General features: G+C 32.7%; 1 protein-coding gene across 4 annotated transcripts in view; it reads right to left on the reverse strand.

Annotated features, from left to right (window-relative positions):
* Positions 1 to 18,674, reverse strand: part of NOVA1 (NOVA alternative splicing regulator 1) — a 140,841-nt gene that overhangs the window by 83,905 nt on the left and 38,262 nt on the right. Inside the window, exon 1 of one of the 4 annotated variants that reach the window (XM_058806190.1) lies at positions 5,740 to 5,828. The exons of the other annotated variants lie outside the window; for them this stretch is intronic. The gene's annotated coding sequence lies outside the window, so the exon portion shown is untranslated. Of the gene's footprint in view, positions 1 to 5,739; positions 5,829 to 18,674 lie in introns of those variants that run through there. 4 annotated transcript variants of the gene reach the window in all.

Genomic DNA, 18,674 nt, shown 5'->3' on the forward strand with positions numbered 1-18,674 from the left:
CCAACTACTTCAAAAGCATTTTCCTGTAGTTAACTTATCTACCGATTAATTTTTGCCTTCTCACACACTCTCCCCTATGTTTCTTGGTTCATTCTTTATGGTCCTAATGCATTGATTAGTTTAACTACAATAAAGAACCTATGAACTCCATAATCTAAACACGTTCACTTCTGTTAAAAGTCTGACAAAACAAGCACTTGGATGTGATTTTTATAGAATAAATATAATTCTGTGTAACTGTTTTAATTTTTTGTTATGCAGCATTGGATGCCACGATCACGTAAATAAAAAAGATTATTGACTATTCTGTTACTTCACTAATAGTTACTGTAAAAATCTCAGTTCACTAATATTTGGGTGAAACAATAGTGATTAGATTTTAATTCTAAATCTGTTTACATAACCAATTTTGTAGCGATCAGAAATAGAAACAAAGCTAAAAACAGCGATAATTTAAAATACCATAATTAAATGTAATTAAATAAGGTTTTACCTAATTAAATAATAATAAGATACTAGGAGGATTCATTAATAGAAAATCTTTATAATTTTTATATATTAAAGCATTTCACAAACTATGGAATTGCTCTTGACCAACTGACATCTTAATTTTCCATTTTAAATTTTAATGCCTGCTTGAACTGTAGACACAGTGAGACTTCCCAGTGGAGCAAAATCTTCATGTCCACATAGCAAGTATGATTTCTGTGTTCTGGATCTTTAGTAAGTGATTTAAGAAATAGAATTCTTGTTGTCTCTTATTTCAGCCAGTCCTGAAGTAACAGCCAGCTGAGGAACCATCATAGCCTGGTCTTTCTGAAGAGACTTGCTCAATAAATATCAACAAATTAAGCCTTACTGAAAGCCTTATCAAGGAAATATTGTTCAGAGTATAATTAGTTTAAAAATAAGTGCCATTTATAATTAATTGATAACTTGCTTATGAGCACAAATTTGGCAAGGAATTTTTCTTTTTTTTGAATGATTGAGTCTTTAAAGTCATACTTGGCTTTCAGGAATGACAGGTAGAAAGCCAACTTCAAAAAACAGAGCCTCTATTGAAACCTGATGAAGTAATTTCACAATGCCACCTGTCAGGTTAGCTCTCCCCTAGTACTTCAAATATTATGAAGTGGGATGAACAAAGGCATTAGAAAGGAAGAACTCTTTCAGTTAAACCGCAATGATTGTCAGTTAAACACATATGATTAACATCCCACACTGCATCATACCAGATAGACTGTTAGAAGAGTCTTTAAGATACTAAGATATTATCTAAAAGTAGTATTCTAAAGACAGAATGTTTCTACTAAGACATTTCCATGTGTGCTTTCCTCTAATTTCAAGAGAAGTGCTAACTGGTATCAACTAGTAACAAGTTCACAGAGCAGACACATTTAATTAAAGTCATATTAAAAACATCTGTCTCCTAATGTCCAGGCCTCTTTCTCCTAATAAAAAAAAAAAAAAGAAAAGAAAAGAAAAAAAAGGGAGTTTTAAAAAGTACCTCTTTGAAAGTAAAAGAGGTTAGTTTTAAATTTCAAAATGCATAAATTTCTGAATTAAAAGGTTTCTTTTTACATAATTTTTAAACAGACTTAAGCTTAAGTTATTTGATCTCATATTTAGAATAGATGGCCCTAGTCTTTCATTGCCATCTACTATAATGTGATACACACAGGACAGTTTATTTTTAAATGCAACCTACAATTTAGTTCAATACATATACATATTCATTAAGTCTGATCAATCTAATCAAAGATGTCCTTGAAGGTATTCTCAAGGAAGACATTAAATCAGCATAAAATAGCTATTATAAGCCATACAGCAGAAGGAAAATAAGGTTACTATATATTGAAACACTTCGGCAATATGAAAACTCAAAGTTTCTACATTTCTAGAAACTATTCTACATATCATGACCTTGCAAACTAAACAGTAATGTATGAAAATACAAAACAGAAACTATATGTACATACCTGATATTCAGATACAGATTCGTTTCTGCACTAGCCTGAAGTATTTTACTAACAAAGGTAGAAACTGCCTTCATTATTATGACTAATACATTAAAAAAATTAAAACCAAAACATCCAAATATGAGAATTTCCTTCTATTATACAGAAAAAGATTAAGTATATGATGTTATTGGCTGATTAGGTATTTTCATAATTTAATTACATGGCAGTTATTAATGCGCAAAATTCAAAGTCCACATAGCACAGCCTTCAGAAGAGTAACATACTTCTTGTACGTCATCAGCAGCACCTTAGAAAAGTAATAAAATACATCATGTGCTTCCTGTGCACTTAAACATTCTATTATACAAGCACAATATAACAATATTTAATTTAAATACATCAAGGAATCCTTGTAAATCTTCTACACAATTAGAATAACAGGAAAAAATTCTGCAAATGGTAAAAAAAATATTTTTTTCTTTCAATATCATCATCCTTCAGTTTTACTGGTGAATTTAAGAACTTTATTCTAGCTTAATGTTGATTTTATAAATAGCTGCTGATATTCATATCAAGATTCCTTCCTCTTCCCTCTTACTTTCCTCACCACTGAACATCGTGGCAGCAGATACTAATGGAAACATGTTGACCTATGCTCTAGAAGAAAAAGAGATGGAAGAAAGTGTTTAAAGCAGTAAGAGAAAAGTATCAGCGTTTAAAGCAAAAGTGAACACATATACATAATGACAGAAAATATTCAGATATTTTAATCCCCTTTTGTTCTCATGTTTTTGTACTTGCTCTTTAAAAATGAGGAAAGGGAAAATGGCATTAATTCATAATCCATAAGGTACAGCATATGTCCGGCTATCATCTTTGGCATTTACAACTTGACAATCGAGACAGAGTCTATTAAAAGAACTGGAAAGAAATACAAAAGCTCAAATGTTTCTAAGAAGGTTTTCTTCATGCAAGGGATCACACATGATTTGGGGAAATTATAATTATTAACAAAAGGGGTGAGTTCAACATGGTAAAATTCCTTCTAGGAAAAGGAATTCAAGTATAGAAAACTGATGAGGAGGGACAACATTTTGCATTTGACAAGATATAGAGTTAGAAAGCAATTAAATTCAAGTGGTGTGATCAGAGAAGTTTTTAGACAAATGACTATGAAAGTGACTTTCTGGAGAGATGAAAGCTAAGGACCTAGATAAGACTTTGGTAACCTGCAAAGAAGAACAAGCATTTGAAGATTTTTATAAACAAAGAGCAAAGTTTAGATGCATGCAATCTGAAATGTCATAGATTGGCTATGCAATTTGACAGACAAATTATAGTCTTGAAAAGAAAGGGTATGCTGTCCACAGTAACCAAAAATGAGTAAGAAGGAAGGGTCTGTGAAGAGAGCTGGGATCAGTTTCCAAATGATTCATTCAAATTCTAAGTAGACTATCTATAGGATAACCACAGTCAAGACAAGATGTTCTAGGAATCACAGACAGGAACACTAGATATGTGCATCATCGCGAGAAACAAAAAATACACTCCTGACCAAATCTGTGTGTAAGATCATGTATATCAATGAAGAATATTAGGAAGCAAATCTCTGGCACACAGATTAAAGTGAGATGATGGCAGGCAACCTACCAAACAATGAGATATATGAAGACAAAGTCACAAATGGACGACAGTTTCTTGTAGTTGATCATGACTACAGAGCCATACTCAGTAATTGAAATGAGTGTGAAAAATTTGTGTACATATGTAGTTCAGGAAGAACAGATAAAGGGAGCAAAATAGTAGAGTGATACAATTTTAACAAGAGGAAATCACTAACTAATAGAACAAAATCTGGAATGAATGAGTTTCAAAGAAAAGGAAGACACAACTAAATCATATTGGTACATAGCATATACCCAATTGGGTATATGGGATTACTTTGTGCAAAATGCATTAAAAATGCAGAAAAAATACAGGCTTATGCTTGCCAAACACAAAATACTCTATTTCTGGGGATTACAGATAGGAGAAAAAAAATGCACTGATATCTTCCATCTGACATTGCATTTATGATTTGGCAGAGAGTTCAACAGAAGTTTATAAAGCTGGCCACAGCTCTTCTTGCTCCTCTTAATTAATGAATCATCTACAAATTCTAACTACCTAAAAAAACCCAAACCAGGAGTATAAAACAGTTCCCTAATTAAATGATAATATTTTTGTTCCATATATATTTTTTGTAAATATATGATGAAAATCTAATCTTTTCACACTTTGGATGGTTTCACAGCGTGAGATTGCTATTACATCTGAAAATATGAATTTTGTTAGTGTCAGTCCTGACCTTTGTCAATACTCATAAAAACAATTTTTAAAAAACTTTTTGGGCTCTTTGACATTATAGAGTAGAGAAAAAAGGAAAGTACTTTCCTTCAAACTACAGTGTTTGAAAAGCAGTCGAATTGGAGAAAGGTAGCAAACTCAAGTAAAAGAAAATCAAAATTTTAAAATCTTGTTATACATTATAATTTTTTATATCTATATAATTGAAGTAAACAGCCAGTTGCCTTTTTTCTTTCCTTTTCATGTTCTTGGCTTTTTTCTTTATTTCTTTTTGGTCTTTTGCTTTTGTTTTTTTTTTTTTTTTGCAAGGGCACTTATTTTTCTCCCTCCTAATGTGCTGCCTATATTATCATCAGAAATATTCATTAGAGTGGAAGCAGCTGAGACTTATTTTTAATTGTTGAATCCCATAGTAGCCAGTGAAATGTAGCATTATAAAATAGTAGGCCTTACTAAAAAGGAAAAATAATTTTATTAACAAACCCATAAGCCTTCATATAATGCAATATGGTAAAATCTATAGTTCTGAACTACCACTATCAGATGTGCACTAACACTCATGAAAGCCTATTTAATCTGCTAAATGTATTTTAATGTGGTTACTGATATGAACAAAAGTGGCATAAAAAATGAAGAAATTAGACTGTAAACTGTGAAAAACAGAAGAGGATGATGTAATATTAGAAGTAATTTCTCACAAGAATCCTGTGCTGAATTAGAGCAACTTTCCAGCGATATGGCATTTCCTTCCTGTGCCACTCCATACTCCCTGAAAATATATAAAACGGAATGGGTTTTACAGTACATGGAGTCACGTTAATGTCAGTTACTCTCAAGGCTTTATGATTCCTTAAGGACATATCACCAAAAAAAAAAAAATCTTATTCCACAAAAGAACTTAGTTTTTGTACTGCAGACAAACCTGATGCTGATAGGATACGGTCAACGAATGCACTGGAACAACTGTCTGCAGCTCACCCTGCACTGAAACACTTTTCAAAAACATCACACTTGTAAGAATCACACTAAAACCAGAATTTCTATTTTTTTTTTCTTACATTCAATGAGACTCAAAATGCTCCAAAACTTGATTTTAGAGCAACCAAACTTACAGGTCCACGTTAACAAAATTTTGGCCTGGTTTAAAACAATTGGATACCATTGACTTCAGAAACCTATTTTTCTAGTGAAACACTATGAAAACACTAGAACTGCATACCACAGACAGTTTTTCAGGAAGCAACCTGCAAACAACTCCAAAGTAAGGAACAGGTTCTCCTTACTCTTACCTAAAGAGAAAAAACTGCAAATGTATCCACAGAACACCTAAGAATAGTTGGCAGAAATTTGAAAAATATATCTAAGGTCCAAATTCAACATTCTAGTACTTTTGTGTACCAATTTGGACTACAGAGACTTTAAGTATCAGTACCTTTACAGGATGGGAATTACAGCTGCCTGACGCACTCTCCTTCCCAGCAGTATCAGCCAAAGCTCACAATTCCAGTCTGTGATATCTGGTAAAAAATTGAATGGAATGCCATGTCACTGCTCTGCAGGTTTCTGAAACTGAAGTATCTGCTCTTTTTGCCTATGTATTGACTATAAGATGTCATGTGCTTGCTTTTCTTTAACAAGCAAATCTGATTTGAACTAGTTCTCTCATTTCTAAAAGAGCTAAGGTTTTTAGGACTGTATGGACTAATACGCTTTGCAGCTCATTTTGAAAACTAGTGAATACCTGAAAAACTCCAGGGCTGTGTTCAGTTGTTAGAAAAAAAAGTGCCACCTTTCTTTTTTAATATTCTTGCTAGAGATAAGTGAACACTTCTTTAATGTCCAATGCATTCTTGATTGAGATAAATGCTGCCAAAGGCATCTGATTTTTTTCATCTTAATAATTGTTCATACACTAAAATAAATTGATTTAGAAGATTTATACCAAAGGAAATTAAGAGAAATTAAAACAGAGCTGCCATGGGAGGACTTCAAGGTAAAATTCAATTTCGCAATGGAAAATGATCCTTTAATAGCAGAAGTCCTACAACGTATTCTTAAAAATATAGGAAATAGAAATTAGAACTTTTAGATTTGTACCTATGATCTTGATTCTTATATACAAATTAAACACCACACATACCCTAAAGAATATTTATAATATAAAGCTCATAGAGCTTTAACTATGTGCTTTGGAACCTTTGGTTCAAGCACTTTTGATTTTAGTTCAGTTTTGTAATATATAGGCACAGAAAAATAATGTGGTTGTTCAAAATACTTGTAACACAATTTTGCAGAGAAGCAAAATACAGAAATTTCATTGTTTCAAAGTTTTTTGGTTAATGAAGAAAATCACTGCATACTTATTGATTACTACATGAACATCCAAATCTTTAAGGACAAAAAATTTAAGAGCTATAGTGTTACAATAGTGTTACAATTTTCTTCTCAGTACTAGTTATGTTCCAACTAGACTTACAAATGAAAGCACAGACTGCATTTTAGAGTCTAAAAAAATCCAAACAGTCTGAGGATTAAAAAGCAGCAAATAATATTTTTCAAAAAGTGAATCACAAATACTTTACACATATATTTGTGTATATATTTTAGTTCTGTAAATCTTCTTTTCAAATATGCAGTCAGTAACCTCATTAGATGCTTCTTCAAATTTCAAAACTTTGCAAGAGATGGAAACTGCCCAGCCATTAAGTCAAAAAAAACCCCAAACCAATTAAAAGCAAGACAAATTGAGCTAGTAATGAAACAAGGGAAATATTCAGAAAAATCATAAATTTTATGTCAAGAAAACAGAATTCTGTGACTGTACATATTTTTTAGCAAAGCACGTAGGTAAAACGAAAACATATAGATTGCTATATTTACAGGAATGGATCAAATTCTAAGGCTGGAAATTTCTTCCAGGAGCAACTTTTGGACAAGAAAGGCGTTGACAAGAAAAAGACCTTCTCAAAACAGAAAATAACATGCACCTTTTCATTTTAGGTATGATGATACATACGTGGCAATTTAGGTTAGGTATGAGTGGATATATAATATACGCATTTAAGGTACATAGTAACAGCTTGGTATTATGCCCAGTGCCTTCTCTATATTCAGTTTAAAAAAATTGCTAAGATCACAAGTTCCATAATTTTCCTCACCCTTTTTAGTTCTTCTGTACACACTGAAAATAGGTAGCAGTCTAGATTAATGCCAAAATGGTCATAACTAAACTTCTTCTCTAGAAAATTCAGAACACATTCTAAAATGCAGGTGAAGTTGATGAAGATAGATGTCTGTGGCACACTATCCAGTGTCAAGTATTTCACTAAATGCATGAAATCGATGTACTGTATCAGAAATGGTTACTAATTATACAAATAACACAAGTACTTTTAAAAAAACATAGAAATATTTTAACTGGTTTCAAATCCAATTTAATAGAATAGTTTGGATTAATTTATTGACAAGAGAGTCAGGAAAGATAGCTCTAAGTGTCTGGGGTTGCACCATTTTTCTCACATATTTTCTTCAACATTGATGTGGATATAAATTTAAGATGAAAGTATCAAGGAATGCAAATTTTTCCGTGCATGCAAAATGGGCATTTTAACATAGAAGCACCACTGTACTACAGCTACTCCATTTGGCAAAGAGGAATTAAAACATTTGGGTACTCATTTATTTATTCCAAATACAATTAATGTGATCTAACAGACAACAGGAAAAATATCTCTGTAGAGAAATTACGTCTGTTGTTCCAATGAACAAGTTGGAATGCCATAAAAATAATACATTTATACATTCTACGGTAATAAGACAATTATTTTCTACTTCTTTCCTGAAATTTCTCTTCTACACATAGATACAAAAAGAAATTCCTTCTATATGTTGTAAGGTTATATATCCATTCCATCATTTTACAAGAGATTGATGGCCTTGTTTTTTTATTAGAATTAATTTTATGCATTAAAAAATTAAAAAGTAATCCATTTTTTTATCTTACAAAGGTTACATAGAAAAAGATAAGTATCATCAAAATTAATATATTACCTAGTAATTTTGGTATATTTTCATATTTCCTACTGCTATACAAAGGAGTGAATGTACTTTTTTTGATTATGCACACTGTATTTATAATATACTTTCACAGTATGAAATAATACATCCTAATATATCACAGTGCACATCAAATGCAAAAATATTTAAAAGAGGTGATTTGATTCAATTTTTATATACTAAGCATGGTCTTGCAGAAATGAACATTTCTCTATTTTTTAACTGGCATTAAACACTTTGAAATAGAGGACTGTTCACCTTTTGGAAATATTTATCTAAAATTGAGAGAAAAATCTGAGGAGTAGAAGATATATATAGGCTATAGTTCCTTTTATTATTTCACTTCTTAAATTTTTATTTTAAGAAAGAATTCAGGGTTGTTTGTACTCTAGTACATGGTAATCCAGTGTAAAGGGGAGCAACAGGTTTTTAAATATTAGAAAAAAAAAGATTTTAAACAAAAAAACCCAGCAGCAACCCATCCTAAATGTTAGGCCACCTTCACAGGTGCACACTTAAAGAAGTCCTGCCTCTAGGAAGGGTCCGTATCTCTACTGAGGATTTAAACAACATGGGCTTCTTTGTTTAATTCTAAAATTCACTCTAAGAATCTGGTCCACCTTGAAAAATTAACATCAGACAGGGGATGTGAACATGCACAGTCCATTCCTTAAGAACATGCACTGAACATGAAGAACAGAAGGAAGAATCAGATCAAGAATTGGGAGAAAGCAGCACGGTGCTGTGTGTAACTGCTCTTTTGTTAGAACAGTGTTAAATGATCATTCTCAAAGCCATAATCCTAGGTTTAGTAACCTATCAAAACACAACTGACAGTCTATACTTTGGTATTCCTGAAGCCATATCTTATTTGAATTCCTTAACACCAACATTGCATTAATGACTTCACATCCAAAGCAATCTTCCTGAGGGTGAGATAGATTAACTGAAATTAAGTAAACCATAGAATGCAAATATTCACAGCCATGCAGTTCAAGTGCATTCACCTAATTTTTAAAAGGAAATACAAAAACAAGTGTATTTCAAGCATTTTCTACTCATGCTCATTTTTTCCTATGTTTGGTTTGTATTTCAGTAATAAAGAAGAAGAGTTGGGCACTATTTCCTGTTTCTCAATTAATAAAACTGAAACAGAAGACAACAAGTGATAGAAGACAAGGCCCACATACATTACAAATTATTGTCTGACAGCTCTTGCACATGTGAATAGAAAAAAGAGAGAAAAACTATTGTAAAGTTATTTGCAGCACTTAACTTCTCCACAACCAAAATGTAACTGAATACAAAATGCTTCACTTTGTGAATGGCCAATGAAAATTACAACAATGCAAGTGTAAAAACATTCAAAATCTCACACAGAAATTCCTATTTTTATATATATAAACACACACATACATGTGCAATTTCATATGCTCTTGGAAAGGCAGTACAGTAAACCTTTTAAACTAAATTGCCTTACCCAATTAACTTCCATTACAAAATTAAATAATCTGTATTGTACAAATAACTGAAACTAAATTAGGCAACTTAGTTATCTTTAGTCAAAAGCAGAAACTTGCACAGTAGAAGGGAGACTTCAAACACCTGCTGAGTTTGCAAAGCAAAAAGTTACATGAAAAACAACTAACCTATTCTTCCAGAATCCAAGATGCAGCAAGCTTATTTGCAATCCACTTTTGAAATCAAGCCTATGACTTGGCAATAATTTAAAAGGCAGTTTTATTTTACCACCTCATATAAAAAGGGATCCTAATTAAGACAAAGCACAATAAAGATCTAGATTTATAACAGCATTGCAGAAATGTGGTTTTAAAGATATATTCATAGTGACTTTCCTTTTACTATTACACTGCATGGCAGTGTATTGAGTTGGAAATACTGGTGATTATATGTTTTTACATTTGAATTCGGTATTTTTTATCAGTAGACCAAATACTGAAAACCTGGGAGAAAGCAAACATTAGCACCCTTCCTTATTCTACTCCACAAAAATACATTGTAAATACTGGCAAATGAGACATTCAGTTGGAGCCTGAAACTAAAACAAAAGTTGCTTTTTTGTTCTACTACAACATGCTAGTCATATAACAGTTGCTTCTCACAATAAGAAGGGATTATATTTCAGTTTAGAAAACTATTCCAATAACAAAATCAAGAACCAATGTGCATCTGTAATGTAGCTATCATATGCTTACACAAGAGACAACTTCGCAATATTTAATACCTCTATTCATTGTTAGACCACAAAGCTTTCATTTCCTGCTTTGGCACAGAACAAGACTACGCTCAGTAATATATTTCAGAGAGAGAAAGTATATTCAAGTATTCACAGTGCAGAACAAAGAGAATAAATCCGAGTCTAACTGAAGCAGGTGCAACTATAAAGTAAACACAGAAGCTGCCCACCATAGAGTTGCTGCCTATCCCCACATGCAGTCTGAGATACAAATTGTCAGGGTGGTAAGAGGAAGACCTTTAAAACCTCATAAGGAAATCCCTGTGTAAGTCAGGACCCCATGACACAGTCCTCCTCTGCTGCACCAACAACACTGTCTGTCAAAGAAATTGTCTGTCATACATGTGAAATACTTCATCCCTATTATATTCAAAACTATAATTAAAAGTCATCGACAAAAATTTAACAAATCAGAGCTAGAACTCCATCCTAAACTTAGCATATCACTGCACAGGACAACAGGGTTTAAGAAACTAATAATTTTAGGAAGTACAAACACATGGCTATATAAAAACATTATTGTATAATGTACAGATTCAGAAATCATTTGTTGGTTTTGTTCTTCTGGGTTTTTTCTGGTTGTTGCTTTCTTTGGTTTGATTTGGTTTCTAATGATAGTTGGTGGCCCCTTATATACTATTAAAAAGGTAAGAAACTGTCTGCAATTCACATTACACTAACCCTGGAAGCCATCCTCCTTGTTGGATGCTGCGGAGAGCCTCTTAATTTCTGATTGGAGGGTGCTGGTTAAGTGAGAGGATAAGCAGAAGACTATTTGACTTTCTTGTCTGACGTTTCAAAGACATCCAACTCAGATACTTGAAAATTATGTATCTTCAAGTGGGGCAACTTACATTCAATTTAGCTTACTGGTAGAGAATTTTAAAGAATTCTAAAAAATTGACTTGCTCAAAAGCTGAATATATGGCATTTTCATAAAGTTGATAAAGCATTTAGACAACTTTAACTATCTCAAGTTCAACAGTAGTATAAATGAAAAATTTCTACACAGGAGATGATGCCTGGAATATGATAGAAACATGGCAAGCTAAAATACATTTTTATTATACTCCAAAAACCTAATTTGTAAGAAGGCATAGTAAGACAGGAAAGCGTGCAAAATAAATTTATTACTGCTTGTAAATTTCTAAAAGGGTAAGAAACCAAAAATTTAGGTCATCTAGAAAGATTTTATAAACATAATATTTTGATTTTTATGGCAATATTTTTTGTTTTGATATATTGGTAATTAATTTTGATTTGTTACATCTGGCAAAGGTAATTAAAAATATTATTTTAAAAAACACTGTTTTCTCATCAAAAAGTGAGATACCATATTGCTCAGTGTACATTATCCCACTCAAACTGCTGGATTTTTTTTCAACATTTGCAATAAGCAAAACTCACATTAAAAAAAAAAAATCCAAAACATTTTAAACCAAACCCACTGCACAAGATACTAGAACTAAAGCATATAAGCAAGAAGAAACCAGAACTAAAAGCATATAAACACTGCTTATCTAAAATAAACAGTATGCTGCTCTTTTATCAAAATTTAAACTGTGGTGGCTTCAGCTTCTAATGGCAATATTTTACTTTCCATAGGTTACCTTTGACTTTCTTTTCTTTATTTTGTAACTATACTGCACATACATCATAATATAGCTGAAAGCTTTGAGAGTTCTTGATCTTCTATTATTTCTATTAGTCACAAAAACTAAACTGAACTCTGTTCACTAAAACTAAGTTCAATATTCTATTACATTGTAAATTTGGATCATCAGTCTATCATTAGTAGATAAAACTGATCATGTTTGAGTTCAAGCTGAAGTAGCTCATGCTTCAAACACTGTGAAGATTTAATTATCACATATTATTAAATGTTATCTAAAATTGTTTCTTGCAACTGAAAGCTACTTATATCTTAATTGGTTTATGTGGCATTTAAATAACTTTCCAATGATAATGATTTGGTACCTATGTTACAATATCCAACTGCTTGTTATTGACTTGAACAGTCATGGCAAAGCTCAAGTACCAAACCACCAATTGGTTATTTGAGACCGAATGCTCACACAACCCAGGAGATGCCATTCCTGTCCAGATCCAAGGGCATTGTCAATGTGGAATAGGAAAGTTTAGAATACCTTTAACCATTAACAATACTTGTCAAGAAAAGCATGGAGCTCTTTACATCTCCAGGTTACAAAAAGTGAGTAATTGCAAAGAATTAATCAGAGATAGGCTGCTAAGTGTATCAGCCAATGATTATACCTAAGATAATTATCTTTTCACAGAAGTTATTCAAGAAAAATAGAGTCGAGCACTAAATACTGTACTACAACCCTCTGGAGGACAACTTTGTCAATATTATTTAAGTTCTGAAATAAAAACAAAGCATTTTGAACGAGCCTTTTCATTTGTAAGCAACAATAATTGCTGATTTTGAATGAAAAAAAATTTCATTATCTCAGAAAAATATGTACCTGTAAAACAGATTTTGCTTTGCAACACTGAACTAATTTTTAAGTCAAGAACAAAACTAAAATTTAACTACACAGGATTTGGAAGACACAGATATTGTATTAATTGTCATACTCCAGTGTATAAAAGTGCTTATAAAAGTCCCCACAGAAGAGCTTCAAAACAACCTCTTTCAAGTGCTAGAGAGATATCATCAAAAGTGGCCTTTTGTTTAAAATATTTTTTTTACACAGCTTGAAATCATGCCAAATCTTCTCTTCCTGCAATATGTAAAATAAGCTACATATAAACACTTTGAAACAGGAAAAGATACTGCAGATGAGCTTTTATCACACCTACTGAGAGTTCAGTAGGAAAAAAATATTCATATGAAATCATATTGGAAACATTTCTTATTTAGACTAAAGAGACGCAGAAGTAAATTTCACTGTGAAAGTTTGTCCAATAATTGTTACTACGTGGCTATCCAGTGAGCCACATACCCAGCGTTTCACACTGGGAGGTATAAACACTGTCATTCTTCCAAAACAAGAAAATAGAAGAATTTCATTTTCTTGAGATAATGAAGCTTCACTGGAGGAAAGACATTCTGTTCTATACAAGGAGTCACCAGTTTTAACAAATCAAATGCAAACTTTGTGCAAGTGACGCATACATGGACACCCTTGTTAAAGGACAAGAACATTTGCATGTGGGAAGGCTTAAAAACAACTATAAAATTCTCAAAGCTCCTGTTTGCACCTCTGAAGTCACACCACACACTAACACAGAGCACTTCACACACTTAAACCCATCGTACTTGTTACTGCAATTTACTAAATCTAGGTACCAATAGATGGTTTTCACTAGGCAATGCAGAAGCCTAGCTTTTAACAAATGCAAGTAGCTACAGGCATTTATCCTGATGACACAGCTCTCTAACCTGACTTTGCACCATATAAAGAGGCAAACTGAAGGCCACTGGCCTGCTATCCAACCCTTTTGCAATGGTTTGAGCTGCACATCTCTCTAGTAGTACCTTTCTCCCTGCAAGTGTCAAGCATTCGACCAAGTGTGGCAGACAAAATAAAGCCTCCTGAAAAGAATTCCCACACAATTCACTCTTCCTAACTACACATCACAGGCTCAAAACTAAAATAAAGCAGACTTGACTTGTATAGACATATTTGGATTAAAAGAAGTACAGCAAAGCTTAGTTTTGTTTGCTTGTTTGGGTTTTTTCCTTTCAGGAATTAAGCAAATGGTCCACAATAACTCCACAGAGAAAAGCTGCAAGTCCTGAAAGCATTTAAGATAGTAACAAACAAAAAGCCAATGGCATAAGTCTCAACATTTTAGTAATTAAAAACCTAAGACAGTTTATTTTAAAACAAATAATCCTACATTACTTCCTTAGTTACTCCTGAAGCAGAAGGTATTTAGGCTATTTTTGATAGCCTCAAGTGTTAATTCCAATCTTTTTTTTTTTTATGGTATTAAATGACTGCAGCAAGATCCAAGACAACAGACAACAGTAAAAAGTATTCTAGATAGTACAAGAGAACTTAACAGGGAAGGGATAGGTACAAGTTTCATGGTTTAACCCAGATAAACCTAGATAAAATTTTAAAATTAAGAGACAGAAATTCTATTTATTTATTTATCAGACTATCCCTTCCATGTTATATTAAAACAAGCTTGTTCCAACTCACATCTTCAATTCTGTAAATATCACAGCCAGTCAGTGAAGTAATTTAGCTCAAAATATGTGGTGATTTAAACATCTAAATCAAATATTTTCCCTGAATGGCCAAAGGTGGAAAGGTAAGATAGAGTTATATACCTAGATAAAAATGCTAACATTCAATTTTTCAAGTAATTTTCCAAAAATGAGATATAATGAATTTATTATTAAGGCCTTTAGTATTAAAACACATTTTAACATGGCTTTACTGCACTAGCTAATCACAGAGCTTCCAAACAGAGACAATTAACATATTGCTATCAAATCAAAATTATTTCTCAGAAAAATCACTGGCCAAGACAAAGTGAAGTGTATCTTAAACATACCAAAAATTTAATAGACAAAAGCACAATGAGTCAGCCAAAGGCAGGACCTGTGACCACTCAAGAATGTGCACAGAAAATACAGATTGCTTCAGAATGACAGATAAACAAGGGGCAGTGTGTGGGGAGGAAATGGAGAAGAGAGCTACTCTACAAAATCATCAGTACTATATCTTCCTCTTCCTGCAGAGGTATTAGAAATTATCTTGCACAGTTCCTCTATACCTGTCCTGATCTATGAAGAAGCAGTTCTACTACCTTGGCTATAGGAAGATTTCATCACTGCCTTTATGCTTTGATTTTCTGCATTTTCTTTCAACCATCTAACAAAACAGTAACATTTAATCAACAGCAGGGTAATAATACAATATTAATATTGCTAGAACAACTTTTGCATTTAATTCTCTACCTCTAAAGGAAACAAATTATTTTCCTGTTTTAAGCTGTGTTATAGTTTCTGAGTCTCCAGCGGGATTCAATAGCAAGTTTCTCCAAATAGCTTTGCACCTATAGTCCATTCAATTTATAAATACGCATACAGCACCTTCCCCTGAGGATTAAAATTTTTAACCTAACTTTTGAAGTGATCTGATGCTATGCAGACAGTAAGAGGGCTTTAGAACGCTTAATTGCTAGACTGGTTTGGATACAATTTATTCTGCAGAATACTGTTCAGATTATATACATGATATATGTGATACACATGATTTAACTAATAATTTACTTTTAATAAAATGACTTCTCCTGCATCATCTTGGTTTTGTAAATTAATTTTCAGAATGGATACTCTGATGCAATAATTGTGTCCTCATTGCCAAGTAAAATTATCAATCATCTTAAAAGTATGAACCAATAATAACATCCTAGGTTTCGCAATTACTGAAGATTTTTTAGAGATCTATCTACAGAGCATTACAAGCCATCTGTTGGGAATGAAAATTACACATGAACAAAAGCACTAACCTGTGCTTTTGTACATACTAAATATGCATATTATAACCAAAAACATAAAGCAAATGTGCAAGAAAACTTCATGAGATAAGATAAAGATTCATGATCCTCCTACATATGTGTATCAATTAAAAATGGGAAAAGAGTTAAAACAAAGATTTTTGCTCAAATTCAAATATTAAAAATATGTGCAACCGATGCAAGTTCAATAGCAAATCAAAACTCTCAGTGCCTGAAGTGCTATGGGGTTTAACTCCTTAAAAGCGTCTTACAAATAATTCCCTAATCTTGGGATTTGATTAATAGTTTCCAGAAAAGAACTAAAAATTTGGCAGTGTAAAAAGTCAGGGTAGCCAGTTCTTTCATGGTCCTAGAAAATGTAGAAGTTGGCAGGATCACCTCAGCTCCACTGTGCTCCTAAAAACTATAAAATAGCAGTGTCCACTGGATCATTTGGTCCTTAGCACCCTAGCACCACTTATGGAAAAGATTTTGTTGAAAACCGTTATGATGGTTTAAAATATGGAGTAGGACAAATTTGTCAGTAGGCATGACCTCTCAGTTTTATGTTTTGTTCCCTAAATACCTATTAATTATAGGTAAAAAGTGCTTTCCATGATGACAAACAAATTAGGATCTTACCTCTGGGCATTATAATTTATACAGAAATATTAAGAAAAAAATAAATTTAATTTAAATTTTAAGAAATATGTGGAGACTATATTCATTTTTTTTCCATTTTTATCTAATGAAATTACATTTTAATTGCTAATCTTGCATAAATAGTAGCAACACCTAACTGGAACTAAGGTTGGGAGCCTGCAACAGGCTCATAAAACCTCCCCCATCCCAATGCAGTCAGTAATGTATGTCCTTTGATGGTGGCAAGTACAAGCTTAATAAAAAAGCAAAGTACTAGCATCTTATTACTAGTATCTCTATGTGTTAAGTAACCAGGACTTCAAAACATTAATGGTAAACTGTCAGTGGAATTTGGAGATGACCCCTGTAGAAGTCCTGCTGGACATGCTGTCTTACACCTGGAATCTCAGCTGGAACTTATCAGTGTTATACAGGTCAAAGATTTCATCAGTAAAGTTTGGCTTAGAAAGGAGGCTCGGTAAAAAAAAAAATTATAAAATCAAATAAAAATACAAGTGAATAATTCTGTACAGCAAAGTCAGAATATTTATCATTCTGTGCCTGCTCAGCTACTGTCATCAAAGCAACAAAAGTGCTTCTGTACACAGAAGTAAAAAGATTCAATAAACTTGTTATGTAATAGCAGTTTGCTCAGGAAGTCCATCAATATTTCATCTACTCAAAACTGGCCAAATTTTATTATGTCATAAAGTGAATTTACTTAAACTTGGACATATTTTTAAACTAGTATTTAAAATCTGTAAAATTTATAAAAATAGATACATATTTTGCTATGCAACGCAGTAATTGCTATATTAACAGCTCCTACTAAAAGCAAAAAAGTACAGGAAAAAAGTTAAAGGAAATACTGCCCTATTCAAGAAAACATTTATATATAATGTTATATCAAGTACAAGTACAAATTTAAAACATCTGAAACAATTTGAAAGGCCCTCAGTGACGAACAATAGTAAAAAGCAGGTAGATGTGCTAATCCAACCTTTTCCACATTCAACAACAGAGATACTAAAAATGCCACGAATTTTTCAACATGCTAAATGAGTTCCAGAACAGGCATATTATTTTTTTCACTTCCTTTTCCAGTACCTGTCAGAACGTAAATTAGAGGCTGCATAACTAATTCACAATACACTGTGCAACTTTTTTTATTAACTAAAACCTGGTTTATTAGCAGAAAAAAGGTTACACTGCACAGAAGAGCTTCTAAAATTTGTGAAAATCTTTGAACTTTGAAAGGAAAAAAAGCACAACTCCTAAGTCCTCAACAAAACAGAAGAAATTACTAATCATAAAAGAAAAAATATTTAAGAATGAGATAATAATCCATTTTAATTCTACTTGGTATGTAAAGCAATTGAGTTTGATTTTTCAACTTCCACAAGCATCAAACAGCATAAAATCTTCACCCCTTACTACATAAATAACTAACATGTCAAAAGAATAACTGTTCTCCCCTATAAAATAATCAGGGCAGTTTAATAGCTTCAGTGGCGCTAAAGTAGGTACAAAACTCTAAGAATGCTCTTCTGCAATAACTTCTCAGGAAAAAAAAACCACAACCAACGTTTCAACTGGGCAAACAATGAGTTTTAAATCAATGACAGAGAACTGTACAACATGGAGATTAATTATTAGAGTTCCAAAGCTACTCAGCCTTGACTTTAAACAACTGATAGACAACTAGCTGAAACCTGACTGAATAACCCTCCCAAGACTATTCTCAGTGACTATTAAAGGGCTCCAGGTTGCCCCTCATTCTTGGACCCAAGTATCACAGTCCTGGCAAACTGGGTCTAGGCGGCTCCTCTGGAACAGGGTGGGATCAGGCAAGACGACCTCCACAGGGCCCTTCCAACCTCAATCACTCTGTGAAGTAAAAACTTCTTGACTTTGTGTTATACTGACCTGCC

This window comes from Ammospiza caudacuta, chromosome 6 (assembly GCF_027887145.1).
Source record: "Ammospiza caudacuta isolate bAmmCau1 chromosome 6, bAmmCau1.pri, whole genome shotgun sequence".
Taxonomy (NCBI): Eukaryota; Metazoa; Chordata; class Aves; order Passeriformes; family Passerellidae; genus Ammospiza; species Ammospiza caudacuta.